Source organism: Equus asinus, chromosome 13 (genome assembly GCF_041296235.1).
Source record: "Equus asinus isolate D_3611 breed Donkey chromosome 13, EquAss-T2T_v2, whole genome shotgun sequence".
Classification (NCBI taxonomy): domain Eukaryota; kingdom Metazoa; phylum Chordata; class Mammalia; order Perissodactyla; family Equidae; genus Equus; species Equus asinus.
In genome coordinates, this window is record NC_091802.1 from 36,556,694 (window position 1) to 36,567,349 (window position 10,656).

Sequence of the window (10,656 nt, forward strand, 5' to 3'; positions counted from 1 at the left end):
GCACAGGCCCGATCCGGACAGCCTGCTGGGGCGCCTTAGCTCCTGACCCCCATGGACGGGCTACGCATCTATGTCCTGGTTTCATCCTGTGACCTTCAGCACCCTGGGATTATCCTCACAAGAGAGGTTGGGTCTCCACCTTCAGATTGGGGGCTCCCTGAGGCAGAGGTTAGGCCCTCTCCATCAGACTGGAAGATTCATGAAGGGGGAACATACACCAAGAACCTGGCTCAAGGCGACTGGGCTGGGAATTGATGGGGCAGCCTGGCACCTTCATGGGTTCAACAGTCCCACCCTACTCCTTGCTCAGATCCAAAATGCTCCACTAATGGGAAAGTCCCCAGGGAAGCTGGAGAGAACTGGAAAACCTGGGGAATTGCCTGCTGCCCTGTGATCTGGAAAAGGCTGAAGTAGGGGGAGGGCAGTGTGTGTGGAAATGCAGCCTCTAGATTAGGGTCATTCCCAGACCAATGGCCCTCCTCCTCCATCCCGTCCTCAAAGCCGCCAGGCTGACCCGTTCTCTCCTTCTGTGCTCTGCCCCCCACGAGCTGGGCGGCGGGGGAGGGGGGGCCTGCTCAGCATTTAGTGGTGGGGATGCAACCAAGGGATTGAAGGGCACCTTCCTCCCTAGACCTGCAGTCAGGCCAGCAGAGCAGCCCGCAGGGGAGGTGCAGGGGGTGCTCCTGGGTGGTGGGGACCATGGGGGGATGGTGAAGGGAGCCCAGATTCGGAGCTGATAACACCCATGGCTTCTAACGCCAGTCCCCAGTCCCCCAGCAGGGAGAGAGCCCCATCCCCAGCAATCTCCCCAGTCCCTCTCTATCCACATGTGGATCAGTCCGGGGTCGGGGACTCGGGGGAAGGGAGCTGGGCCAGATGGAATGCTGATTCCTAGGCCAGAACTGGGAGGATTCTGAGGCAGGTTGGGAAGTATCTGTTGGGAGTCATTTAGACAGAGAGAGGACAGAGTTTTAGAGAGAGGGGACAACTAAGACCATCTCTCCTATCCCTCGCTTCTGTGCCAAACCTCACTGAATATCTCCCATTTTAAGGTCTACTTCCACCTGTGTTCATTGCAGAAGTCTCCCCATGCTCACTTCAAAAATATTAACACTTTCATAAAGGCCTACTACGTTCCATACCTACTGTGTGCTGAATGATGGTGATCTAAGCGTGAAGGAGCGGCACACCCTTCCCTCGGTTGCTCACAGCCCAGGGGCCACCACATGAGACAGATTCCAGTTCAAGACAGAATGACATACAAGCGAGGCAGGGATGCTAAGAGATCTGGGTGTGCAGATGGGGAAGTTCGTCCTGACAAAAAATCGAAGATAAACTCCCCAAGCATCAGAGGGTAAAGCAAAAGGTAACTCGAATCCAGTGCCCTGAATTGCCTCTTCTGCCCGGACGCCTTCTGAGTCCCCAGTCCAAACCTGTCACACCCCATTATAACTTCTCCTCGAGTTCCTAAAGACACTCTGAACTTAACACAGATTGTAAGGATGTATTTATTTATGGGATTATGTGATTAATCTTTCTCCCTCACAACACCGTAAGGGCCGGGAACAAGCCTGTCTGTGAGCCAAGGTGGTCGTCATGAAAGCGCTCAGCAGGACTCGGGCAAAACAAGCCACTGGATGTGGCTGGAGTGGAAGGGGGTGAAGCGTGTAGTGGGGGCCCAGGCTGGCACGAGATCAGGGCAGGCTGTAAATGCCAGGCAACGTTAGGGCTTTATCCTGCTGGCAATGGGGAGCCATCAAAGGTTTTTGAGCATGAGAGTGGCATGTTCCAACCTGTGTTCTGAACTGCCTCTCAGTGCAGCACAGAGGAAGGACGGGGGAGGGGGTGTCAGGGGTGTGCTCCCCTGGAGCCAGGGGAACCAGTCTTTGTTGCAGTAGTCTCAGGGACTGGCTTAAAAAGCCCTCAGTTGAGTCTGGAGCAATCCGAGTATAAAGAAAAGCAGGTACTTTCAAACCACTCATGCTGCAGAAAGGATGGGGCTTGGTGGCCAGTTGGACGGTGTAGGGAGTTGACACGAAGGATGACTTCCAAATTCTAGTCACGCTGTCTTGGAGCTGGTGACGCCTTTGAGCTGGATAAGGCACACACAAGGCCCAGTCCTTGAGGGAGATGAGTTATATTTGGACATGTGGGTTGGCCGTGTAGTCCTTCCTGATGTCCACTCTCTGCTTCTCCTACTATAGCCAAAGCCTGTGTTCTCTTGCCCCTCCCAGAAACCCAGCTTCAGGGTGGCATGGCTTCCCCAGGGTGGTGAGGCTCACGGAGACCACTGGGAAGTGAGTGGGTGGGCGGGGGGAAGTTAGAGCTGGGCACCGGGCCTCCTGGCTTCCTGCCCCCACCTGGCACAGCCTCCTACTGGCCCTCTGACTTCCTGCCCCTTTCGAGCTCCCAGCCCCTCATAGGTGGGGAGGAGGCTCCCCAGGGAGGCTGGATAAGATGGGGGAGAGATCTGGGAGCTCCCAGGCCATGGCCCAATTCAGTGAGGGTCAACAGAGTGCTTTGACCTCCGGAAGATTCACTTGCAGTTAGGGGTGGAGCAGAGGGGAGCAGGGAGAGATGGGAACTGTGAGAGCTTCGCGGTCCTCACCCTGCCTACCAGATAATCTGTGCGCCCCTGGATTCTTGGAACTCTTAGCAAAACAGAAAGAGAGTCTAGGAGACACACAGGGTTGGTGGGTAGGCACTGAGTCCAGCAACATGCTGGGTACAGAGAGGGAGCGCAGGCCCCAGGACACTGCCCCTGAATGATAATCACAAGGTGGGACGCAGGGCCCTCCGTGGAGAGCACAGGACAGAGCCCCCAGACCCACAGCGGGCCCTGGACACAGAGCCAGTGCCTGGTTGCCCACAGAACAGAGGTACATCTCCATCACCCCGTAGAAGCAGACAAAAGGAAGAGAAAGCTGTCAGGGAAAGCATCTCCTACCATACCTGGATCTCAGGGTTTTCCAGACTGTTCTCAGGAACCCTCCCTAGGTGTTCTCATGAGATGGGGTGGAGGGAAAAGGGGACCTCACCCCCTTCTCCAACCAGAAACTCTCCACTTTGATTTATATTCTAGTCATCTGCCTGAGAGTCCGCTTGGGGGAGAAATGTAGGTTGCTACTAAAACAGATGCAAATAAATAACCCCACATTTTGAATTCCCGACCCTGTAACTCCACAGATTGGAGAAACTGAGACTTAGAGTCCACTCTCCCTGAGTCCAGCAGCTGAGCTGACCCTCTCAGCTCTTCAGATGTGTGTGTGGGATGAATACATGAACTTCTGGACTCACTGTCCTGTGCTCTTGAGCTACAAAGACTTTCTAGAGAGGGCACATGAGCATGGGAGGTTGGCAGGCATGCACCCAGTGGAGAATCTCTGTGGGGGAGGAGTTATCATCTGTTACTGGGGGTCCGGTGTCTTAGCTGTGTCAGCCCTGGAACCAAAGGAGCCTGAGGCCACCGGGGGGACTCCCACCAGCGCCCGGAGGCGGAGGCCGCCCACTCATTAGCCGGCGCGCCCAGCCTCCGCTGGAGCCTCTCGCCCCCCGCGGTCGGCGACCACCCGGCAGCCGCCGGCAGCGAGCGGGTGCGGCCAAGAAAGGGTTAATCTGCAGCGCCTTTCATCAGCAGCTTGGCGGGCTCCCAAGGCCCACAGGCTGGGTACCTGGGCGCCTACCTCCGTCGGTGGGGCGGAGACGTGACCACAGGGCAGCCCTGCCGTCTGCATTCCTCCCGCGTGAGTGCGTGAGTGACAGCCGCCGCCGCGCCTGAGCCCCGCGCGGGGCGCCGGTCCCTCCGCCCAGCCCGCCGCGCAGAGGTGGGGGCGGGCCCGCCGCGAGGGGAGTGCCCAGGGCACCGCGGCTCCTCGTCTCTTGTCTTGCTGCGGCCCATGCTCCGAAGGGAGCCGCTTGCTGGGAGAGGAACCAGGAAAACCCTGTGGGGGGGCCAGAGGAGGAGCGGGCCAGCCTCCGCCACGAGGTCAGGATTCAGGGATGGAGAGATGGAGAGATGACCTGGGCTTCCTGGAGGAGGGGTCATGACAGCATAAGCACAGCCAGACCCTGGCCGAGGGCCCTGGGAATTCGGCCTCTGTCCCCTGTGTCCTCCCCGTGCGCCAGCTGTCCACATAAATTTCAACCCTTCCATTACACAGTGGCAGACTGGCCATCTTCAATTCCTCTTCCCTGAACTCACGGCCCTTGCCTTTGATCTCCCCTGGGGCCCGTTGGTGGAAACAGGAAGTCGCCTTTGGCTTGAAGCAAACTCAGGGTGTAAACAGGCAAGCGCTCCACCTTCAGGCTCCCCCAGATGGAGCCCACGCATCAGGACGGGGGAGCGCCCTTCTCTCTGATGAGGTGGTGGAAATGCACCCCCTCCATCCCTAGGCCCCGGGATTCTCCAAGAAGGCCAACAGGACTTGAGAGGGACTTCACAGAGGGATCCTCATCCTAAAGAAGAGCTGCCCCAAAGCCGATCTCCCCCCAGGGCCCAGCACCACTCTGCCAGACTAGTGTGCAAGGGACCCCCTCATGGAAGACAGATCCCCCTGGGGTCAGCTTGTCCACCCAAGCCCTCTGGGAAAGGGTCGTTTGGGGCAGCCCAGAAAAAAGAGATGGGCAATCAAGCCCTAAATTGTGCAGCTTCCCAAATACCACAGTAGCCCCCAGGGTCATCAGACCCACTAGGAAACCAGCAGAGTGTCCTCCTGAGAATTTTCCAGTCCCTCTGCAAACTGGCACTTCAAGCTCAATGTGAAGTGCAAGCTCAGCTCTTGCTTCCCACCTCTGTCTGTTTGGGTTCCAAGGGCCCTGGGCAATTGTGCAGAGGAGGAGGGAGAGGCTGAGGAGGGAGAGGCATGAGGAGGAGAGGTCGGTGAGGGCAGGAGCAGGTGGGGACCAGGCCCAGAGCAGGCCGACTCCGGGAGAGCAGAGGCCCAGCTCTGCCCCCCGCTCTCCTTTCCCTTGGCGGGCCCCTCAGACACCTCCTTACATCTTGGCTTCTTCAGGTTCCGTGTCTAGCACACCAGGCGCTGCTCTGAGAGCAGGTAGCAGTTTGGCCTCATATCTAGATTTTCTGAAACCCTTCTCTGCCTTTGGAATCCTGCCAGGGTGACTGCCTCCTCCTCCTCCATCCTTAGTTAATTATGTAATTAATGTCTGGGGAGTGGGGTTGAGGCCACTTTCAAGGGAGGAGCAGCAGGCTCTCTCCCACTTGGGGCTGAGGGCTTATTCCTGACCTCAAGAAAACAGGGGTCTTTGCCTGAACAGGAGATGGAGTGAGGTGGCGGGCGTTGGGGGAGGATAACTAGGAGACCCTGCTTCGCTCTCCCCCAACTCAGCCCTGGGGCCAACGGCTCCATCTCAGTTCTTCCATCTCTGAAATGGGATAATAACTCCAGAAACCGCACACAGCAGATGTTCTGAAGGTTTGTCTGTTAATTACAGATGGGTGCTGGGTGGTCGGTGCCCTGGGAGAGCAGGCCAGCCATGATCCCCAGCATGAATGAGAAGAATTCCCAAGCTACCCACCCCCCCAGCCCCACTGGCCCTCCAAGTCAGGACATCCTCGTAACACCCCAGGCATTACCTTGAAAAGAAAGCTGGGGACCTACAAATAATAATAAGGCCTCAGGCTAAAATCAGGTAAGGATGAAATACAATCAGATAAGAAATTAGGCAGCAGACCTCAAAAGAACTGGTTTCTCCTCCATCCCTCTGCCTGGTCTCTGGGGTTTGTGCTTAGGTAGGGTGAACAGCTGTCCTGGTCTGCCCAGGACTGTTCTGGTTTTAGCACTGAAAGTCCCACATCCCTGGAAACCCCTTAGTCTGGGGCAAACTGAGACAACTGGTCACCCTTTCTCAGGCAGTTTTGCAGACTGAAGAGATCACAGACGCCTGGTTCCTTTCACCCCGCCTGGTTTTCCTTAGGTATCCATGTGGCAATGGAAAAAGGCTGGCGGCCTGAGAAGCTTCCACTGCCTCCCACCAAAACCGTATGACATCACCAGGAAAAGCAGCCTTCCTCTCTGCTGAAGGCTAGGACCCCTTCCCCCACCTATGCCTCTTCCAGGAGAATTCTCATCCGAGGACGAGGACGGAGGTCCTGGACCCCTGCCCCCATTCACACACTCCAGGCAACAGCAGAGCCCTGGCGCTCCCAGGCCACTGGGGAGAACCTTCCAGGAGACAAGCCCCAGGTTGCCATCTGGTGGTAATTCCCCAGGGAAGAGGTTTGCCCAGGTGACCTCTAGGTCAAGCTCCTTTAAATAGCCCCAAATTGCCTTTGACACAGGCAACCTGGGGTCACTGCTGGCAGAGGAAGACCCAAGGCTTTGAAGGCCACACCCCCCAATGGCACTACCTTGAAGTCACTTCTGGGGGTGAGCCTTCCAGCTGTGCAACAGCCGGCCATAGGCATTCCTGAGGGGTAGCTGCAGCGGTGGGTCTCTGGGAGGGGCAGGGAAGGGGTGAAGCAAGTGGGGGCAGGCCCTCCCCTAGACATGCCCAGCTGTTTCCTTTTAGGAAACAGCAGACCCTTGCCTCCCCCCACCACTCACACACACACACACATCTCTGTTGATCTCAAAGCATAACCATCATTGTGCAAAATGAGAAACCAAGGTCCAAGGGAGATCTGGTGGGGAAGCTTAGAGAATGATGCTCCCAGGCCCCGCCCAGCTGTGGATCTACACACACATACACACACACACACACACACACACACACACAGGTGGGACATACAGGTGCCTGGGCCCTGTTTGGAGCATGGCATCGCTTGTAGCATCAGGTCAAGGGGGTAGGCAAGCAGCCTGGCCTTGGGCCTCTCACTCAGAACCAGGCCCCCCAGGCTGGCCAGGGAGCTGTCAAGTCCCCCACTACAGAGACAAATGGAGCCGTCAGAGAAAATAGCTTCTAATGGGGAGCAGGAGCCAGGCCGGGCTGGGGGTGGGGGGAGGACTCTGCTGGCCAGATGTGAATTCTTCACTAATCGCACCAAATTGGCCCAATTTGTTCCCTGACACATGGGGGGACCAGCTTCGTCTTTCTCCCACCGAGCAGCCTTCCCTTCCTCCTGCATGGAAGCACTTTTGCTCCAGGGATGGGGCTGGCCAGCTGACAACAGGCTGGGGAGAAAGTGGATGAGGCCAGATTCCACACTCTCCCTCCCATAGGACCCCAGGAGTTGGCTTGGGCTTGTCTCCCCTCCATCTCTGCCGGCCCCTGGGCCCTGGGTGCTGGGGGCCACACAGTTTAGGGAGGCTGGGGGTGGGGGGAAGAAAAGGGGGCTAGGGCATATCCCTTGGAAATGGGAGACACAGGCAGGAACTGGGGACATGCTTGGGAAGAGCAGGGAGGGGTCTCGGGAGAGGCTAGGGGATCATTTAAGGCAAGATGATGTCACCTCTTAGAGGCAGCAACTCTGAGCATGCTGATGAGAAGCAAAGGAGAGCCCCTGTCCCCTCCTCTCCAACTCTGAGCCAAAACGACCCCTTAAATGCTTATACCAAAAACACGTACTGAAGGTGGGGCTGTAGCAGGAGGGCTGCCAGTGGGACTTTGAGAAGAACTTCCTCACCTTCCACTTCACTTGGGCCTCTCTTCCTCCAATGTAGATCAAAAGGCGATAAGGAGATGGGCATCTCCTGGGGTTTCAGGGTTCGAGGAGGTAGGATAGGAGTGATGATGGTGGCTCGGCCAGGGTAGGAGAGTAAACGGAGGCCCCGGCCTCGGGAACTCTCTCCTCTGTCCTGTACCAGGAAAGGCAGTTCATACACATGGGTTTGGAGGTTCTAGCCCACCATCCATGGTCTGTTCTCCTCTTGTCCCCTCAACATTACCCCCCACCCAAACGGCCATCCTGGGGCCTAGGGATTGTAGGGGTCCGGCCTAGGAAAGACGGAGTAAAGGACAAAGCCCATGTAGACCTTGACCGCAGGCTCAGGGCTGTTCGTGCAGGGGTTCTGGAGTCCTGGGGTCTAGGAGTGGGATTGTCCCAAGTCCCCCTTGGCTTCCAGAGTCCTCACTCTTGGAGAGAGGGGTCTGGCTGGAAGAGGGTCTGAACAGGGGGCACTTGGGGCCTAAGGCAGGGGCCCCGGTGCCCAGCCCAGAGGAGCACTGCTGAGGGCCCTCGGTCCCTGCCTGAGGGCGAGAGAGAAGGTGAAGGCATCGGGGCCCCAGCCTGGCCAGCTCCGTGGAAGAGAACACCTCCTACCCCCATGTCCCTTCTCTACTCTTGCCCTCCCCCACCTCAGGGCTAAACCATTCCTGCCCCTGGGGATGGCCCTTAGAACTTTCCCGGCTCACCTTTCACTCCCACTCCCAAACCTTCCCAAGGCCCAATCCTGCTGCCATCAGTGCTACTCCCTTGGGGGGAATTCCACTCCAGGAAACCAGTGCAGGGTGGGGCCAGCCTGAGGGGGAGATGGGCCACCAGGTTCTCAGAGGGCAGGGAAGTCACCTGGTGTGATAACCTGTGGGACCAGGTGCAGCCTGCTTCTGGAGGGAGGGGCCAAGCCTAGCACAGCTGGAAGCAGGGGGCTGGGGAGATGGACAAAGATGACAGAGGCACTCAATCCCTGTGGGCAAAGTCAGGAGGCACCTGGGGAAGAAAGAGAGGGGAGAAGGATCTAAGCGCTTAACAGACTCCATCCCGCTCCATCAACAACTTGATTTTGTTTTTTAAGAATTTCTGCTAGGGGCTGGCCCCGTGGCCCAGTGGTTAAGTTCACGCGCTCCAGCTTCAGTGGCCCAGGGTTTCGCCAGTTTGGTACCTGGGCGCGGACATGGCACCGCTCATCAGGCCATGTTGAAGTGGTGTCCCACATGCCACAACTAGAAGGACCTACAACTAGCATATACAGCTATGTACTGGGGGACTTTGGGGAGAAGAAGAAAAAAAAAGATTGGCAACAGATGTTAGCTCAGGTGCTAATCTTTAAAAAAAAACAGAATTCCTGCTCCTCCCTAGGTTTCCCTGGCTAAGCAGAGCGCCCCCTCCTGGCAGGGTTACAGACCTTGATTCCAGACAGCTGAGCACAAACAGGAAGGGAGGAAGGCAGGAAAGTCCCTTGATTTCTCTCAGAAACACCCTCTACCTCTGTTTGCCTGCACAGTTCTAGCTGATTTGTGGCTTATGTTCTCCAAGAACAAGAGCTCTTCTTCCCGCCCAAAGAGTCACAGTGACCCGGGAATGAATTCGTGTTTTGCTACTTACTTGCTATGTGCCCATGATCTATTATGACGTAACTCTCAGCTGTGATGTAACCTCTGCGAGCCTCAGTTTCCCCAGCTGTAAAGTGGGAAACCTAAAGCAGAAGACCACCGTGAGAACCATAGTTGATCACGGAAGCCTTTTGCCTAGTGGCACCTGGCATGCAGAGCCTGCTGAATCGACATCCGTTGAATGAATGAATGAATGAATGGACTTGAAGGGCTCTCTGCAGACGTCTTTTGCCTGATTTCCTTACAGATTCTTGGGCACCATCTAGATTTCCAACAGAAAGGGACTTCCTCCCTCCATGTCTCAGTGTCCTCATTTGTAAAATGGGCAATAGTGAAAAGACCTACCTCACGGGTCATGGTGAGGATTATAAGAGGAATCCAGGGAGAGATCTGAGTACAGTGTCTGATACTTAGGAAGAGTCTGGGGAATGTTGGGGGTGTTAGACTAAAGGCTGTTCTGTCCGTCCGCCAACTCGCAGAGCAGGGCTCTCGCTCCACTCCCACCAGCTCATGTTCAAATGGCTCAGGAACAAGAAGCCCCAGGGCCCTTCCTCTCCCTTAATCTTATTGCCCCACAGGCCCAGTCTTCCCACCTTGGCGATCAGAAAGTCCATTCCTCAGTAACCTCCTTCTCTCGGAGACTGGAGAAACTCCAGACGAGCTGCACGTTCCTCAGAGTCTGCCCGGCCCCACCCAGGCCCCAGTTCGTGCCGCCTGCCCTCCCCTCCCACCCTGACTCCAGGACTGATCCTTCCCGTGTCCCTGCCCTGCTCTCAACCCGTGACTCCCTCTGGCCCTCCTCCCTTGCCACCCCTCTGGCTGGCACCTGAACCTTTCTCTCCAGGGTGGTGGTGGTGCGCAGACTGAGTCCACAGCAGGCCTGGGGAGGAGCACTGGGTGCCAGGACCAGCCCGGGCGTGGCTCAGGCCTCCTCTTGCTGAAACCTGCCACCTCCCAGCCCCTGTGGACACACACTCATCGCCTTCTGCCACCGCCAGGAAGCGAGCTCCACACACCTCTGCCTAGAAACCAGCACTCCCTCCCTCCCAGATCCTGTCCTGGGAGGGCTCTGCCAGCTGTCACCACGGGTGGGGGCCATGGTCTTTTCCTGGGCTCTGGCCCTCTCTAGGACATCCTTCCCTCCGTGCGGCTGACCTGCCCCCATTCTGAAGGGGGCCCTATCCCAAACAATAGGAGAGGAAATAGGGCAGCTATTGGCAAGTAGTATTTCTCAAAGGTCCCCCTGGGGGACCTGTGAGAACAGAGGCTGTGAGGCGGTAGGGTGGGAATGCCACTCAAAGCAACTCACTCCCAAACACTTTCCGTTCAGGCTTCTGCTTTACCTTCACTGATGTGTACATATGTACATGCAGTTAACTCAGTATCATATCCAAGTCTGCTTTGATATAAAAAATATGTTCTCCAACA

At 56.7% G+C, this 10,656-nt stretch overlaps 1 long non-coding RNA gene across 3 annotated transcripts; it reads right to left on the minus strand.

The window, feature by feature from the left end:
- Positions 1–1,486: 1,486 nt before the first annotated feature.
- Positions 1,487–10,010, minus strand: LOC123276371 (uncharacterized). Of its 3 annotated transcripts, XR_006512776.2 has the most exons (5): positions 9,822–9,909; positions 9,221–9,311; positions 8,465–8,605; positions 7,583–7,754; positions 1,487–2,120 (listed from the first exon to the last, which is right to left on the minus strand). It is a non-coding gene; the product is annotated as an uncharacterized lncRNA (long non-coding RNA). The 3 variants fall into 3 exon arrangements; XR_011493797.1 differs by lacking the exon at positions 9,221–9,311 and having other exon boundaries at positions 9,822–9,923; XR_006512777.2 differs by lacking the exon at positions 9,221–9,311 and having other exon boundaries at positions 1,491–2,120; positions 7,525–7,754; positions 9,822–10,010.
- Between the last annotated feature and the right edge of the window lie 646 nt (positions 10,011–10,656).